Source organism: Octopus sinensis, linkage group LG3 (assembly GCF_006345805.1).
Source record: "Octopus sinensis linkage group LG3, ASM634580v1, whole genome shotgun sequence".
NCBI lineage: Eukaryota > Metazoa > Mollusca > Cephalopoda > Octopoda > Octopodidae > Octopus > Octopus sinensis.
In genome coordinates, this window is record NC_042999.1 from 147776237 (window position 1) to 147796877 (window position 20641).

Consider the following 20641-nt stretch of genomic DNA (forward strand, 5'->3'; position numbering starts at 1 on the left):
CCACGTCGAGAAAGCAGCGATGCTCCCACCTGCAACGGGAAACCAAAAAGTTGCCAGAAAACCGGCAAAACAAGAACACCAACACCTGCAACACCAATGGCGTCAGAGGAATCAACACCTTCAAGATCACACTACCGCACATACATACAAATTCTGTTTTATATATTAAGATATAGACATCAATGTGTTACTGTTTGTAATTGTATGCATGTGTCCATGTGCAAGTATGGTCATTCATTATTCCACCTTATGATTTGGAGATCATTCTCTGAGGTGACGAAGTTAACTGTTAAGTTTTCCATATATTCTTATTCGATGTCAGCAGTCATTCTAAGATCCGCTTTAAACATATGTCAAAGGATATATTCCTGGCCATTTATCATTATTACTTCTTTCCGCTACTTAGCTAGATACATAGTTAAACTATTGCAATCAATTATTTCCGTCCACTAATCATATTAATGATTACTTAGCAATCTAAAGCAACATCTGCTCTTTACGATGTGTAATTTAGTCGCATTCTTATTTTCATTTTATTTTAATCTGTTGTTACGCAGATTGCGAAAAGTTTTAGCGATGCTTCTCTGTTAAATACATAAGATAAATAGTGTACATAAAAATTAACTTTGCATATGCCCCAAGTAGCAACCGTAGTAGCAACTGAGTATTTTTGCAAGCACTTTTGAATACATCGTAATATCGGCAGCCTTTCTATACCATTATCTGTAAAAAAGAAGTAAAGTTCCATCCCAATTCATATAAAATCATGAGGCCGGTTACTCGGTTTTCACACGTGTATATTCCCCACCAAGACCAGTCACCTGTCCGTCGCAGGAAGGCTAATTTTTGTCAGCTGAGCGGACTGGAGCAATGTGAAATTAAGCATTTTGCTTAAGAACACAATGCGTCTTCCGGTCCAGGAATCGAAACTACAATCTTACGATCAGGAATCCAACACACTACCCACTGAGCCACGCACCTCCAGTATCATTATGAAGCATCTCATGAAAACAAACGTCTCGCCCCTTAACCAGTACTCTTCGCCTCCGTGGGGCAACGAAGAATTTATTTCTATTCAAGGAAGGGTTTAACTTGTAGTCTCTTGTCAAGCATAACCAATTAGAGCGGGTCTCAACTGCAATATATATTTCTTTTGTGACTTTCTTCAAGTATTTATGTTCTAGACATATTTTGTGCAGGAACGAGAGCACTGGCCTGTCTGGCAATTCACAGCAGCCGATTCCTAAAAGGAATGAGTCCCCCTGCAACCTATCGAAAAAAGCTTAGTCAACCAAGCCACTACAATTCGTCTTATTTTTGCTGTTAAGAAATGTCCATTATGCCTTCCTAATGCACGGATTGAACACACGTGTGGTGCAGAGTTCCTTCTGGTATTGGCCAATTCTGAAAAACTGTAACGCCATACAATTTAATATTGTAATCAATAAAATTGTATATGTTTTCCAAAGTCGCACCATACAGAGAGCTACTCCTCTGCTGATGTACACACATCGCTTACATATGTTTCTTTAGCAATGTTATCTACCGAACAATGCGTTTGGTTTTTGGATTTGCTTTACAAGATTCTTTATGTGAGTTCGTGTGTTGAAGCATATTCTATTGTGTCTGGGGAGAGTCATTTTCTTTTCGTGCCTTATAATTTAACACACTCACCGGTAAAATTTCCACTTATTATTTTTATTTTCCTAACATTTTCGTTGAGTCTTGCGACCTTTTCACTAGTCAAGACTATTGAATTAGAAATAGTATTCAACAGTCAGAATCATTACACCATGTTTTAGTTCTGGTGCCAGTGCTTCAAAAAACATTTGTGTTCGCTCTTCAACGAATTTACAATGCAGGCCATCCAACAACGTTTGCATCTTCTATATGCATTAACTTAAAACAAAACTAGGACTGACATAATCTTTCACATAACGTTTTCTAATCAATCTATATAATAGTATCTTCTCAAATCTCTAGTATCACTATTGATCTCATGTGAGATCACTATTTATCTCATCTTTTGTGTAGCTGTAGCTACATGAAACATGAGATACGTAGACATAAAATGGTGAAGATTCTGTGGACAGCATGATTTACATAGTCTATTTATCATTATATGTATATCATTGAGTTTTGCATGTATATTATAGTTCCATAGGATCCATTTGCGCCCCTGTCAAGGATGAAAATGTGTTATTTGTTTTCTCTTTTATGAGTTCTCCTTCAATTGGTTTCATGTATAACATGAATATGAAGTTCCACTGAAAACATACCATAAAATATATTAGGAACTGAGAAGCAAAGTGTCTTTGCATCTGCATCTAATGTGTTGGTTACATATGTCACTCACTCTTACCATTCGATCAATGTGACACAGTGCGTCATATGCCCAGTGTGTGTGTGTGTCTGGTGTATGTGTGTGTGTGTGTGTGTGTCTGTGTATGTGTGTGAGTGTGTGTATGTGTCGGTGTGTTTGTTGATGTGTCGGTGTGTAACTACTGTTGTATGCTTCGAAATTACTGCATCATTTCTGTCTGTTTTTCTTTACTTCCTCTATTTATTTCGCTCCGCTCCTCCTGCTCTGTCCAATCTCTTTCCATATATCTTGATATTGCGAATTGCTCGTTTCTACGTAGAAATCTCCCTCTATATGTATGTATGTATGCATGTATGTATGTGTGTGTGTATGTATGTATGTATGTATGTATGTATGTATGTATGTATGTATGTATGAATGTGTGTATGTATGTATGTATGTATGTATGTATGTATGTATGTATGTATGTATGAATGTATTATGTATGTATGTATTATGTATGTACGTATGTATGTATGTATGTGTGTGTGTGTGTGTTTTGTATTAGTGTGCGCTATATTATAATCAGTTAATATCGAATAGTGAGAATTAGTGTTAAACATTGCATTGGTCGCTAAATATTTCTTTTATTTGTGGGTTAACTAGGCTATCATTTCTTTCATGTTAATGGAGGTATATCTCTTAACGATTTTCAAACGTATTGCCTGTGACGTTGGTGCTCGTCTAATCGAAAATTGTTAGAAAATATACCTCACTAGCGGTATATATATATATATATTATGTCATATTATATTATATCATTATATCATATTATTATATATTACATATTAAGAAAAAGCAAAAGCCTCAACATCGGCAACAATTTGCATAACAACTATACTTCGTAATCTGAATGTATATGTCCAGAGGTTACATAGCTTCCTGCAGGACCCTTCTTTGAATATGTGTCTCGGCATGGTTAGACTCATTGTTTATTTGTAATGCAGATCTCAAGTCATGCTTGTTCTATCTGTACGCCACATGTCGACTCTGTGCAGAGGTCTTTCAATAGAGCATATAGAACAATTAAAAGAATTATACAATGTACTACTGCGAATTATTTAGACAGTGACTGCTGTGCACACAAGCACGCGCACTCTACAGCAGAAGGTGGTCTTTCCACCAAGTACCAACGATTGTTTCACAAACACTAAGCGATCTGGTTCACAGTTATTTCTTCCCAAATCTCAATTTTTACCCCTATTGATTTTATACTTCACTTCAGTCAGGGATGCATTCACGAAATATTGGCTTCTGAAATATTTTCCCTTCGTTCGTAATCCTACAACTTTTCACGCCCATTAAAATTGGCATCTTTAATTTCAAGATGATTAATGAATTCATTAGCTCTATCCCTCTATCTAGCACAAAGAAAAATCGAAACAGATCACATTCGCACTCGTCAATATCATTTGTTAGTTGCCACATATTATGAACAGCACAGTGTCGAATGTTTGATTAGTGGAGGTTCCACACCGTCTACAGATCCTGAATATGTGTATCTGAAGTTAGCTTGGAGCCATGGTTATTTGTTCAAAGCTGCACGAATGATTTAGTTTGTGATTTATAATTGACTAAGAAGGATGCAAAGCTTCTCTCCTGAAGACTGTTGGAAGGCTGTTTAGTTAAACATGTAATTAGGCTTTCAGTAAAAATAAACAAGTTCTAATCGAATCTATATTCAGCGACCATGTGAATCTATATTCGCCTGCCATGATGAAACACTTTCTATTCCTGTCATTAACTGCCATAAATGACGGAATGTACTGCGAAAAGTAAACATTGAGAACGGTTTTATAAATATATCCACTGAAACGAAAGCGCGTGAATTTGGCATGAAGATATGTTAGCGAATTTGTTGGATATTACATCACATTAACTCAGATTATATTGGATACAAAATTGCTCCAAATGAGAAACGGGCAGCTTGATTATGAAGCTTTACATAAACAAAAGTAGAACTTCTATAAGTTGCTACAGGGATACGAAGTAATTGATGTACTGTATACAATACTTTGTACAGCCATTTATGATCATCAAATTTTACTTTTGTCTAGCCAGGGTAAATTTCAATCAACATAGAAAGCACGAAGCAGAATTAACACTGTGGAATATGTGATGTTGCAGGAAACCTGAGGAAATATCATTAGCATTCTCGACAGCAATTCATTAGAAACACCGTGTTCAGTCTTCCCAACAGATTTACATAATCGGCCATGCTTTTCGCTGTGTATCCCAGTTGCTTCATATAACAATATTGATCTCTTATAGCTGCGCAAAACTTATTTATAGAAGGGAGAAGATATTGGATATTGTTACGTTCATGACATTTCCAAGAGTATTATCACCGCATTTGAAGTTAAATGGCTTCAATAGAGAATCGATACATGTCCATGATTTCTACTAACCACAAGCTTATATATTTTTCTACTACACTTGCCAGACTTTATATAACAATATAACAATTACGTTGATCTTTGATCTTGTTAGTTCTACCTCAGCAGTTTAGAAAATTTCTGATTCTTTCTGCCATCTCAGTGGTCTATAGAACTGGTTAGGTAGTAAGCATTATAATCAATCATATTTTCTTCATATCATATTTCTCATAGTCATTCATGATTTATGCCTTTAAAAGATTTGGATTTTTATGCGTTCTCTAACTACTTTCTTTAAGATTACTTTTCCACAATCAGAGATTTTTGTTGTTGCTTAACCCCTGGCCAAAGCTGACAACCTAAAGAGGCATAAAATCCCATGATTTCCCAACAACATAAGATTATTTTTCTCGTGACAAAATGTAACATGGATTACATTAACAAATATTCCCTCTTTTAGTGATAATGACATATTGGTAGTGATTTGGGTATTACTTCTAGTAGGCTGAGTGAAACCCGTAGAAGCTCTTTCAATTGCTGTATCCCTTATTTACGTGAGAAGAAAATTAAATGGCGGTTGTTACAGGAATGCATTCCTTCAACGGTGATAGTTGAGGATAACATGAAACGAAATAGCTTCCAGGTATCATGATTAGCAACTTGAAAGCTTATTACAAAGTGTTCAAAGATTTCGAATTTATTCTGATCTATTAACATTTAATAGGAGAAATTTGATTTCTTTCTTAAACAAAAAGCATAATTTTAATATATGAATTGAAGTAGCTCCAGCATATGAGCTGTGGCCATGCTACAGCACCGCCATGATATATATATATATATATATATATATATATATATATATATATATATATATATATATATATATAAAACTTAATTACAGGATAAAGTCATTAAAATTAATGAATTTTATCAGAGGCCAGCATATAAAAACCTTTTAGGTAAAATACATCTATAGAGATATATAATTGTACAGGGCATATATATACTTAAGGGCTACCGTGCCTATATGTTGAAAGAAAACGCCGAATTCGTCCCACCACTTTAATTGTTCACTCCACATATACACACGAGTTGAAAGCGGGAAACTAGACTGACTAAAAATTCATAAAATAATTCATTTTCTTTTGGATTGATCAATTTCATGATTAGTTTGATAACTTTTCTTTCATCAGCAAAACATACTAAGTAAAATAAATGAAAATATTAATACATACCCACAGAAAAGCACACGCAAAATGTGAGCACATACAAATATTCACACATATATACGCATCGAATTTCGCATTCCACCTCAACACGTGTGTTTCTGATCAGAATAGCACACTAGTAAATAAACTAACCCAATATCAATGGTTGTGTTTAAGCAAAATTACAGGTTAAATACATCAAAATTAAGTTTCATCAGTAGTCAGCATATAAAAACCTTTAAGGCAAGATATATATATAGATAGAGATATATAATTGTATGGGGCACAATTATACTTAAAGATACAGAAGCTACCGTGCCTACAAGCTGAAAGAAGGCGCGTATATATGTGTGTGAATATTTGTATGTACACGAAATTTGCGTATGCTTTTCTGTGGCTATATATAAATATTTTCATTTATTTCGCTTCGTATGTTTTTCTGATGAAGGAAGAGTTATCGAACTAATCCATAAATTGATCAACCTAAAATTAACTGAATTTTTTAAGAATTTTTAGTTACTCTACTCTCCTGCTTTCAACTTGTGTGTATACGTGGAGTGAACATTTCAAGTGCTGGAAGAAATTCGGCGTCTTCTTTTAGCATATAAGCTCAGTAGCGTCTGTGCCATTAAGCATAATTGTACCCTATACAATTATCTCTCTCCCCTCCCTCCCTCTCTCTCTTTCTCTCTTTGTGTATATATATATATACATATATATATATCGAGATTGTAGTCGATTCACACTGTTGCAAAATCTCCGTCGCTGACAAGGCTTTAGAAATATCGACCTTAAAAAGTAATAACAGAAAAACTGAATGTAAAAAAATTTCATGTTACAAAACTAGCATGATAGCCACCGATTCTACATCTACATTAGCTCTTGGAATCATTAACATTATTCTAAAATGTTTTCACTATTCCAATCCATGTATACATATGTGGTTGTGTGCATGCACGGGTTTCTTTTAATTATATGAAATATGAAAATGGACATATTTATTTAAGTGAATAAATTATATATAATTCAATATAGCACCAAAGAGTCTAGTTAATTAACGAATGGGTTTAAACCCTTAATATTCGTGTCTGAAATGCGCTACATACGATTTAGGAGAAGATGAAAAAAAAAGAACCGATAATACATATGTTGTAATGTATCATAGCAAATATTCATTCGCTCGTGAATTGCACAGCAAGCGATCAACAACGAAATTATACAAAATAGAAAATAGTCTTGTGAATGGATTTGGTAGACGGAAACTGAAAGAAGTATGTGTGTGTGTGTGTGTGTAGCTAGGCTCGGACCTAATTTTGTGTGATAAGAAGCTTGTTTCCCGAATACATGGTTCCGGAATTCAGCCTCACAACGTGGTGCGTTGGGCAAGTGTCTTCTACTCTATACTCAGGCTGCAAAAAGCCTTGCGGATGGATCTGGAATGCAGAGACTGAAATCCCGTCGTATATATGTGGATGTGTGGCGGGAGGTTGACTCTGTGTGTTCCTATGTGTTTATTCCTATGTGTGTGTATCTTTATGACTGAGTTAGTCCAGCGATACCATTTGACAACTGGTGTGTGTGGATTTACGTCCTCGTAGCTTACCGGTTCGAAAAAGTCGCTTAGAAAAAAGTTCCCGGGTCGATTTGTACAACTAGAACAGAACCCTTAAAGGCGCATCACAGCATGTCCGCAATCAAATCACTGAAACAATTATAAGATAAAAAGTGTGTATGTATATATATATATATATATATATATATATATATATATTGGTAAAAACGGTAAGATAACAAAATAAAGAAAGAGACCTCAATATTATGTAAATAGAGGAAATTTATCTATAAAATAATATGTTACATTTACTCAATAGTCAAGATAAAACTCTGAGTTTCAGATGCCGAAGTGGAAATCCACAACACCATCTCTTCGGTTATCTGGCCATCTGAAAAACGCTATGAAAAAATACCGTTATATAAAGGGAAATTACTGTGTTATAATTCTGCTCGCGAACCCACTCAGAGTTTTATCTTGACTATTGAGTAAATGTAACATATTATTATATATATATATATATATATATATATATATATATATATATATATATATATATATATGTACGTATGTATATGTATATATGGATGGATTTATTTATACACGATTGTGCGTGTAACTGCTAGGAATGAATGAAACCAGTACAGTTTTTAATTCTGTTCCGACTATTATATAAATCATAAGCAATATGAATGGTAAAAATCCGTGAAAGTGTTATCCTAGCAAGCAGCCCAATAAATGGATTCAGTTAAATAAAGATTAACTGAGTATATATTTCATACAACAACCATTCAATTAGAAGCTGGTAATTATTCCTTTTTGTAAGCCAATAAAGATTCATGCAATACCAAGTGGAATAACTGGACAGATAACTTAATTTTCTCCATTCGATGAACATCATATGCAAATATTTCAATCGGTGAAATGTTTGAGGTACTAGATCGCCGAATATAATCTTTCGTGAGATTTTTCCGGCCTTCTGCTTCCTGCGTTTCTAGTATATAACTACCAAGAACATTTTCCATTTTCACTAGTTTCCTAAACTACAATTATTCCATGAAAAAAGAAAACAAAACGCAAAACACCTTCTAATGACTTTCCTCCAGTTTTTATTTATTTTTACCTTTAATGAAATACCTCGGTAAAATTATTTCAAATAAACAAATTACATGTCATACCATTTTAACAATTTCTAAAAAGAATGAAATAATGCTATAAATCATTCTTTCTCATTAGAAATTTCAAGAACTTCATATAAGAAAAAACAATTGAAATATGTAAATACTGTGTATCTTTTTTCTCGTAATTCCTAAATTTCAAGCCCAGATTTTGTAATCAAGCCTTATATGAACAAATTATTATCTCTCTTCCATCATTAGGGATATTACTTTAACATATAAACCGGGATATCTTAGTTACCAGATTAAAGTATTTCGAGCAAATAAGCAAATGTTTTCTGGTGACCACCCCTTATGAAATTATTTTTGTACTCATGAGGATTATCTAAACGTTTCTAGCCAGCGAAATACATATACGTCTGCATTATTCAAATTTACACCTACAGAATGTTCGGACTGTATCTCAGGATTTTTAATGCTGTTTTCTTTCAGTAACAGTCTTGATGTATTGTTGAACAGGCAACGGTTTTCAAAAACATAAAGATTAAAACTGTAATAGAGAAGTTAGATGTTATGGAGGACTGGAAGCCTTCTGAAAAGAGTCGTTATGATAATTCGGACCGTATATCAAAATATTGATATCATGACTGCTGCTAAATATTCTATGAGCACTGTGAAAGCTGTAAGACGTGACATGGACAGCTGCAACGGAGAATATGAACTGTGGTCAACAGGAAAGTAATGAGCTTTGGGTGTGCTCCAGTGAGTGAGGCATCATGCCACTCCTTAGGCGACGTAAAGTTGCCTGAGACTGGTAAAACTCTGGATGGACAGGATTGCTACTAGAAAGCTATATGTGTATTAGCAGGATTTGGCTCCTTGCCATACCTCCAGAAAGAGTCAGAAGGGATTATTTGGAGAATTTCGCCGCTTTCACCAGCCCCAACTTCTGGTCTCCTACTTTTCCCGTTTGCAATCCTATGGTCACAATGTGTGAGGCACGTTTGAAAAAGACATCAACTGCTCTGCCTAAAACACTAAGGCCGAGCTGGTGGCAAAAAATCAAGGAGGTAGTCGAGGGTCTTTCCAAGGACACAATGAGGAAGGCATGCACCAGGTTCCGGACCGTCTTCAGGTCGTGGGTGGTGGAAGCTGAGGGCAGTTATTTTGACTATTTTGAGTAAACTGTTACTTTCCTGGCGTAATCTATTTGACGAATTTTTAATTTTATTATCAATTTTATTTTGGCATGGGAAATAGTGTTTCCTTTACCCTTTATGTAAACTGTCAAATTTAGCCCGAACACCCTGCAGATGAACTGCACTGGTAAATGATTCTGCGTAGTAACTCCGAAGTGAATAATGTACAGGAATGTGAGCTATTAAACTCAGTGATTAAGAAAGCGACGTACTACCTTTCATTGCTGTTGTTGATGCTGTTGTTGTTGCTGCTGCTGCTTTTGTTGTTGTTGTTGTTGTTGTTGTTGTTGTTGTTAAGCAACAAGACGGATAAGGGTGATTAGGTGATGGTCTAGGGCTTAGGGGCGGGAGACCCCAGACCTTGGAAAAAAAACTTTGGTCGTATTGTTGGTGTCAAGGGCTCTTTGTTGACGCCCGACACCACTGGGAGGTGGCCCTAGAAGTCGCTGGAAATGGAGATCTCCAGGTCCAAATTCTTGGACGGCTGTTTTTATTGTTGTTGTTTCAGATTAAGTTCAGTCTTGGAGCGGACATGTAAAGATTATAACCGCGGCGACAATGTAAAATGCATTTTAAGTCGGTGAAGTTTCAATTCAGAACGACTTGACTACTGTGTAGCAGAAATAATGGCCAGATAGAAGTACGTCGATGTTTCAACAGAGTATCGATAATGCTAGCATCCGCTCTCTTTCAGCATTGGTTAGCTGCTTAATTAAAATTTAGATCTCATACCAGTTACTGCCAACACAAATAGTTTATAATGATATAGTTTAATTGTACAATGGGAAATTAAATATACCAACCAACAGACTAGAAATTTTCTGATTAAATTTCTAGTCTGTTGGGCTGTATATCCGATTCTCAAGGAAGACTTATGTCTTTCCTTATTCAGCGTATATATATATATATATATATATATATATAGACATATGCATGTATATGTATAAGTATATGCATGTATGTATATGTATATATGTATATATATGTGTGTGTGTGCGTGTGTGTGTGTGTGTGTATTTATATATATATGTGTGTGTGTGTGTGCATATATATACGCATGTATGTACGTATATATATATATATATGTATATGTATATATGTATATATATATATATATATATATATATATATATATATGTATATGTATGATTGTGTGTGTGAGTTTGTGTGTGTCTGTTTGTGTGTGTCTATACGTCTGTGTGACTATGGGTACAAGTGTGCATAAGTGTATGATTATCTATCGATTACCAGTTGGAGATATTTCATTTAAATCATACCAATACAGATGATGACAAAAGCAATACCTTCATTCTCTCTCTTTTATCACCGAAGTGTGAAAATGCGAGACACCCGTGTAGTTCAATTCTACATGCTAGATGTCCGTTTGCTTAATGGAGAGTTTCATTAGCAGCATGTTTTAAAACTGTAATGATTTCCCCTGGAAATTAAAGTATCTATGAACAGGTCAGGTGTATCGAAGCACGTGACCAGGAAACCTCAGGAGAAATATACAATCATTGTGATGGAGCGGACGCCGGGAGCGGTAAGGTGAATTGTTTGTCTAAAATACACCATAAATCTTCAATAATATTGAGATCTGTGGTGTGTGGTGGCCAGATAAGATGTTGAACTTAACTAGAAAGTTCCTCGTGCCATTCAGTAGCAAATACAGCTGTATGAATTGGTGCATTACCATCCTGAAAGATTGCGTTTCCCTCTGGAAAGTTACACAACCATAGAATGAATGTAATCAGATAAGATGCTTAAATATTCATCACTATTAATTCTGCCATGAAGGGAAACCAATGGGCCGGCGGATTTCCAAGATATAGCCCCCCCCCAACCCAGATCATTACAGATCCTCCTCCATATTTAACAGTTGGAAGAAGACATCCTGGGGTCAAATGATTCTTTTGGCTGTCTCCACACGTATACTCGGCCGATAGTTGGAAATAAGGTAAAGGATGACTCGTCCGAGAAAATAACATTCTTATACTGCTCTAGGTACCAATTCTGTGGGTTTTTACTCCACTCTAAACGCTTTGCAACGTTTGTTTTTGAAAGTACTTGTTTTCTGATTGCAGCTCTCCCGTAAAACCCGGCTTTGTGCAGCGCCCGACGAACAGTTTTTTGTGGAAACTGGTTCTCGAGGTGGTCATTAAGCTCTGCAGTAATTTTGATGGTGCACTTTTGTGATACTTTCTAACAATTCGCGTAAGTGTCAGACGGTCCCTACCTAAAAGTTTGGGTTTTCTTCCGGAGTTTTGTTTCGACGAGGAGGTTTCCTCTTTCTCAAAGGCTGTCATTACTTTCGAGACAGTAATTCTTTATACACCAAACATTTCGGCAGTGTTCCTTACGCTAGCGCCTGCCATACGAGCACCAACTATTAGACCTCTTTGAAAGTCCGATTGATCTGTCATTTTAATAAATTTTAATTATCTTTTTCTGATGATATGTGAAAAGAAACAGCAATTTTAGCAAAACATATTAAGCAACGCTAATAATAAATTAAAAAACGTAAAAATAAATAAGCTTTTGACGGTTTTATAGATTATTTCAAAATTATGATGCTACGATGCTAGGTGTTTCCATTACTTTGTCCAACCCCTGTATATATATATATATAATATATATATATATATATATGTTTGTGTGTGTGTGTGTGTGTATAATATTTTACGTTATATCCTGACGTTTATAGGCATTTTTATGGACGACGTCCAGTATTCACGGTTTGACGCTCGACAAATTGAGAAAGTACTTCATCATCATCGTCATCGTCATCGTAGCAGTAGTAGTAGTAGTAGTAGTAGTAGTAGTAGTAGTAGTAGTAGTAGTAGTAGTAGTAGTAGTAGCAGCAGCAGCAGCAGCAATAGTAGTAGTTACCTGTAATAGAGGCAGAACATTCAGCATCGCTATATGTAAATTATATTATAAATACCCTTTCTATCAAATTTCGCAATCATTTCAAATAATTTAATTAATGTTTGAGTGTTTGTAGAATTGTCCCAGTGATTATTATTTCGTTATCAATTTGTACACGAGTTTCCTTGTTACTTTCTCATGAAAGATGATTAAAATGAAGATCGTTTCGTAATAGGATTTCATTTTCTTTTATCTTACTTGGTGCAAATTAAGTATTTGGCATTCAGTTTTTATTGTATTAATAGCTTTCTGTTCCCTCTTGCCTACAGACACGAAATTATTGGCGCAGGTTGATGAGGTGACAACCTACAATGTGAAAAGGTCTCGAGTTTATATTACGACAGGTGTTATACATGTCGTCCATAAATGAATCATTAAATTCTCGCTAGGCTCGTGCACTTGCTTGTGAGAAGAAGCGACGTATAATTAATTAGTGGTTCGTTGAGTTGCAATTGATTTGAATTTAAAATCTCCGAACTGGTTTTAAGAACACAATACGAATACACTTTAACTACAAGGTTATCGGGTGTCCTCTAGATGCCAATATCTTTGTTCTATAAAATTATTGGTTGATTAAAAGCTTTCCGTTTAAATCCTACTACCACAATCATGAACTGCATAAACCAGTGAAAGGAAGGGGTCTAAGGAGTCGCCCTATGTTCAAGAAATAGGAGCCATTCAACCATGTTTAAAAGTGAAAAATACATTAAGTCATTGCACGGAGTCTGAATATAACTGGAAAATCTGAATTTAACTAACCAAATCTGGAAAGCCTTTGATATCAGTTCTGCATGATTAAAACTCATTTGGAGCTCAGCAGCAACAACAATTACTGTGTGATCAATAGGAGAGATAGGTTGAAAAGTAACAATCAAAGCGTTGTTAGTCTTCATCATTAACAACATAATCTATATATCTTAATACAGAGAATCCGAGAGCAACCACAATGTTTTGTATTGTATAATGGTTTAAAATACTTTAATATGTATTACTGATTTATTATTTTCGTCGAAAGCGGCAAAATCATAAAATTAGTACTCTGATGTGTCGATTTCTCTTGGAAAATCATTAACGTATTAAATTACTTGAATGAAATTAAACAGGCATGCAAACTGTCATCTCCACCGGTTTCATTGTTAAAATAAGATACCAAAAATCAAATATAACTTTAGACATTTTCTTTAAATTCTCCATATATTCTACTTGAACTTCATCTGTTATTCTCAGCCGTATTTACGAATATCAATGTGGATATCAGTGTTGTCGTGAAATTAATACAGATTCTTATCAGATGCAACATGGATTTCTCCATTTTATACATACGTAAGATACTTCATTCATTACGTAAGTGCGGGATGAAATCATACTTTCCCTGTCAATATCACAGTGAATTTAGAGGGATACGAGTGGTAGATTGTGATGGATTTAAAGAATGGTGCGTGAGTGAATTAGGTGTGAGAGACATGTGTGCCATCTGGATCATTGAAACCTCGAAATCTAGCGATGGAGGTTTGGGACTCAAGAGAAGGGTGCGACGCTCTGAAGAATAAAATGAAAGTGTTTAGTTCTTCGTGAGAAAGATAAGGGTTGCCGACACAAACATGATTGTAACGGCCAGATAATTCTTGGGGGGAATCAGTAAACTCGGAAAAGATTTGTGTCGCAACATAGACAACAAATAAGTGTTCATACCCATGGTTATTCCAATGATCGGTATATATAGAGTTGATATCAATAGTGGAAATTGAGGGGACGGAGAGAAAGAAATGGAAAAGGCACAGAGAATTGTTGTTACCATAGACGGGAGAAGGAAGAGCAGCAAATAACAGTGTCAGGTGTGCATTGGTATAACTAGATGAGTTAGGCAGGAGCAGGTACAAGAAAGAAAGACATTTCCGCAGAGTTGTAGGGTTTATGGATGTTAGACAAGATGTATAATTTGGAGATTGGAGTATGCAGGCCATACGTTTGGAAACTGCTGAAATTAGAAGCGAGAAAGATATGAATCTGGAGCTAAAAATGGGGAAACAAAGCGAAAATAGATTCATAAGGCAACGGACAGGAGAAAGGAGTATTCCGAAGCACTACATGCATAGCCAAAAACTACACACATATTTATGTGTGTGTGAACATGTATGTATCTAAGAATATATGGAAGTATAAGACTATGTAAATATATGTGTATATATATATATATGTATATATATGTATATAAGCATATATATATAAAGATATATATGTACATGAATACATATACACACACACATACATATATACATACATACATACATACATGAATACGTATTTATATACATAATGCATACATACACACATGCATACAAATATTTATATATATATATATATCCATTGTTCATAGTGGCCGTATCCCATCATCTTTATAAAGACAAACGAAAGGCTTCTAAAATATGAAAATAGTGGAACTTCCTGTCTCTATGTTATCGATTAATCACCACATCTCGATGTCAACTTTCAAATTGATCAATGGTCTAATTTGATTTGCTTTACATAGATATATTTATACCATATATATATATATATATATATAGATATATATATATATATATTATATATATATATATATATATATATATATATATATGTATATATATATATATATGTACACATATAAAACATTTAACATTCATGTTTTTTACAAGTATTTTCAATGTTTTTCTTTTATTGTTTTTTTGTTTGGGAAAAGTTCAGCAAAGCAAATATTTGATTGATTCGATTGTGAATCTTGCTTACAAATTTTCAAAATACATTAACGCTGGATACATAATAAAGATAGAGAAAAAAACTTTTCTGCCTAATAGTTTAATTAGCTGCATTCAAGGATGTATTCATGATAAAATGTGCTTTCTATCTGAATAATGCCTACGTACATTACATAGATACACACATATATTCATACATAAATACATATACAGATACATAGATACATCCATACATACATATATATTGCATAGGTGCATGCACATATGTGACTGTGTGTATAGGTATAAGCATATAAATATTTTACATATATATATATATATATATATATAATATATATATATATATATATATATATATATATATATATATATAATATATATATATATATATGTATACATATATATGTAAATACATGAATATATATATGCGTATATACATATACATATATATATATACATACATATATATACGTATATATGTGTGTATGTGTGGGATATAGTTATATGCATTTATATAAATAAGTATATATATTGTATATGTACGTGTGCATGTATGTGTATATGTATATATATATATGCATGTATATACCTATATATGTATATTTATGTGTGTGTGTGTGTGAGTGTGTGTGTGTGTGTGTATACATTCGTGTAAGAAAAGTAGGAATGTGTTCATATATATGTATATTTCTGAATAAACGATTATAGAAATACATATATTATAGATTATAGAGAAATATGTGTGTTATATTACATTTTGATATCAAATATATCTCTGCCCGTGCGCATGTGTATGTGTGTGTGTTTGTTGTATATGTTACTTGCCGTGTATATGAAAGTGTACCATAATTTACGTAATACATATACATACAGAAACTCATGCGAAAGGAAAGAATATGGCGTCTGATACCCAACAGAAATCCGTGCGTTTGTATGTAAAAGCATCCACATTGGATAATATATGAATAGGCAAAAATACTCCTGCTTACACACGCAACACATATACTTGTATATATGTATATACTTAAAGATAGATAGAGAGAGAGAGAGAAATAGGTAGCTAGATGCATACATACGTATATGTACATTCATATATATACATACATGTAGGCAGGCAAGTATACACGCACATACACACACATATATGTATATATATATACATATATACTTGCATGCCTATAATTCAAACGTAGTAGTGGAGATAAATCACGCAATCATTCATTTGGAAGTAACTTAATCAGACAACAGACAGGTATGTCTGTGTGATATCAACCGATTTACGCTCAGTGTAACGCTGTTCTGCCATTGAATTCAGTAGCCAAAAATTCTGCACTCCCCTTTGTCGTTTTTGCTTATGTTTTCGTTCAACATTGCTGAACGATACGTATCTGTATGTTTCCATATGCATGTGCTATATATATGTATATATGTGTGTGTATGTGTGTGTGTGTGTGTGTGTGTGTGCGTGCGCGCGCGCGCGTTTTCTCTATGTGTGTTTCTGAGTAGGTTTATATATGTGTATCTGTATCTCTGTCTTTCTTTTTCTCTCTCTCCCTGTATATATATACATATATATAATATATATATATATATATATATATATATTATATATATATATTATATATATATATATATATATATATATATATACATATTTATATATAAATATATACATACATATATGTACATATTTGTACATATATATATAATATATATATATATATATATATACATACATGCATTCATGCATTTATATATACTGGCATTATGTATACATATTTAAGCAGATACATACGCACATACATATACAATGATGGATGTATGTTTGAGCTACCACCTCTTTATTCAATACTGCTATAAATTTAGAAAGGATTGTTTTGTTGTTGTTTTTTCCTTGTCATGGCCAACCATTTATTGGCAAATCTGATATTTTGTGCTTAATAAACGCGCAATGAACCGCTAAAATCATCTAAATGAAACTTCATACTGATCATCCGCTTGAATGAACAATCAATCAACCGAAAATGTTGCACAAGGATGTTATTATAATTTATTTAATTATTGTTTTGTAAAAAGTGATTGTGGATCAACAGGCATCACTATTTATCTCCCCTGTCAGAGTAAATTTAAACGAAAGAAATGCTGTTTTTCCTTTTGTATAGGAGGCTAATATGTTGACCTGAACAGCCCTAATGTATGCATCTATGTATTATGTATGTTTGTATGTATGTATGTACATATATACGTATGTATGTATATATATACATATATATATATTCACACAGACACAAATACAGACACAAACACATACACATGCACACACATATGTATGTTTTAGTATAAATGTATGTATGTATGTATGCATTTGTTGTTGTTCTTAAAATGAGACGTTAATTATATTTTTTGTAACAATAACATTCACCCATCAAAACATTTGCACTGTTCAGAGGACAATATTAGCCTCCTACACAAAAGGAAAAAAATTGTCTTTTTCTCGTTCAAAATTGAACTGAAACGAAGAATTCATTGTAACATAGGCATAACACTTGAAAGTTATTTGACTGAAAAAAAGAATTGACCACATGGAGCTCAATATCTTAAATGTATCTTATTTTATGGAATCTGGAGGGGCGATATATAAAGGTGACCTCTGACTGACTTGGACTTAGTACCTAAGAACCACAACGAATACCCCCCATGCTTTATCCGATACTCTAGTGTTCCTGTCAATCCAACATCCCCTGTAATGTTCCATACATGTGGGAATGATTTGAACACTGAACGGGTAATGGGTACAGTCTGTTATACCGAACATAGTACGACACTGTTAGTTCATTTTATAGATCTTAGAGAGAGGAGGTGCAAAGTTATCCTCGGCGGGAATTGAACTAAGATCATTGAATATACAGCGGTAATACTGCAAAACATTTTCCCCTGATTCTCCCCCCATCAAGCCAATCCAATGAACCTTTGAGGAGTCAATAGTTAAAAAAAAATGATTATCCATTTAGTCAATCATGCAATATATTCAATGAATGCACTTGATCTTATATCGATGATTTTAACCATCAAGATTCAAGAAATACTTGGCATTATTATCATATTAATCAAATTTTAAATTTATTTTGTTACATATACATCGGAAAATATTACTTCTTTCTGATTAAAAATAAAGTGATCAATAAATAACAGTTCTAAACAGAAATAAATCAGAAATTCAGCTAAACCGGCGAAGCACACTGACTAGCAAATTTCTTTCATTAATAACGCTGTCTTTATGTTTGTTTGTTGTTTTTGTTATTAATTCCTAATATATCTTAATGGGACTTAACTTTGAGTCTAATATATGAGACTTGCGTCAGTTCCTCAAGTGATTTAATTTTTCTTTAACAATATATTATTGAAATCTTGCCATGCAGGAAATACTTTAAGCAAAACACAATGTGCCCAGGAGCCATATTCATATTCGGAGTTTCTGTTAGTTTTTGAAACGCTTTCGCTTTATAGACACCAAAAATAGCATTTATACACACACTCTCACATACACACACACGCACAAACACTCACACAAGCACACACACGCACACATACACACCCACACATGTCGCCAACACTCACCACATATATATAATATGCATATTAACGTAAATAATAGTGAGTACATATGTATGTATATATATATACTTATATTAAAGCTGCAAAACATCACAAAAAAAGCGTTACTCGGAGTTTCACGTTCCCGCTCGTCGGATAATTGTGATCTAGCAACTTGTCCGACGATGCCATGAACCCTTCTATTAGGCTACAACAAGTAACATTAGTTGCCAAGAACCCTCATAAATATCCTAGCTGTCCCTAATAACACTGTTTTCTGGAGCTGTACTAAACTGGGTTTTATGCCTATTTCCTCTATCCATCTGTTCAAATCTTTAGGGATAGTTCCCAGTGCACCTATAACTACTGTGACACATTTTACCCACAATTTCCATAGTTTCTGTAATTCAATGGCAAAGTCATGATACTTTGCTATTTTTTCTATACTTTTCACATTAAGGTTTCCATCATTTGGTAATGTAAAGTCAATTATTATTATTATCATTATTATTATTATTATTATTGTTGTTGTTGTTGTTGTTGTTGTTGTTATTATTATTATTCCGTTTCGAGATAAGCTTTACAGGCAGAAAAGAGCCTCTAGATACGATTGTCCTCAGATAGAGCGACCAAGCGGTTATGCACGTCACGTGCACTGTCAATTTGTTGCTGACTCGTGGAATTATATAGAATAGCTGTTATCGCATAAATTTGACTCTCAGCCGAAGCCATCATGGAGATCGCTCCAACACCCACTTTTAACAAGGTAGGGCTGGCGATGTTCCTCTCTAATTGCTATGGCGAAAGAGTTTGTTTGGTGGACGAGCCTGAAAGGATTGAGAAAAGGCACCTTCATCCTCGGTCAAGCCCTCATCCAAATTTTTAAATCCTAATTGGAAAAGAAAGTGAGGGTGGAATGGAGAGTGAGACTTTTCACAGAATTTGTGAAAAAGACGGATGACTGTGGAAAAAAAAGGTAACGGTGAATGGCCATACTCCAAGCACGTATCTGTAGATTAGAGAAGATCAATTGAGAATAGACCCGTTCCATTCGTGGCCAGAATAATTACTGATGTGTTAGGTTTCTTGATTGGCCCTAGTTGGAGTTTTTCCACATCATTCATGATGCTGCTTGACGTGGGGCAGCATTCCTTTCCATTTCTTTCTCCTCATCTTTTATGTAAGCCCCCGCACAAATTGTTGACTGCCCTTGTGATGTTCCCCTCATCAATGCCCCTACCTCAAATAAAAGGCATTATCATTACCATTATATTTGCCTCTCGTAGAACGGGGATGTGATTAAATATTGCTAGATAGATTTTATTCTAAATAACTTCCACTATTTGTTATTCTATAGCAAAGAAAATTTTGATCTCTACTATATTCCGAAGATGCTATACGAATCAATGCATTGTAGTCGATAAATGCATCTTCACAGCAATACGAAGATAGTAATTCATACTCTCACATGAACTGATAACGTTTCCAATGCTTGTGAAATTGAGGTAAGTTTCTTGCCAGACATTAATGAAGTATACAGTAAATATACAAGCAGGAACAGAATTCA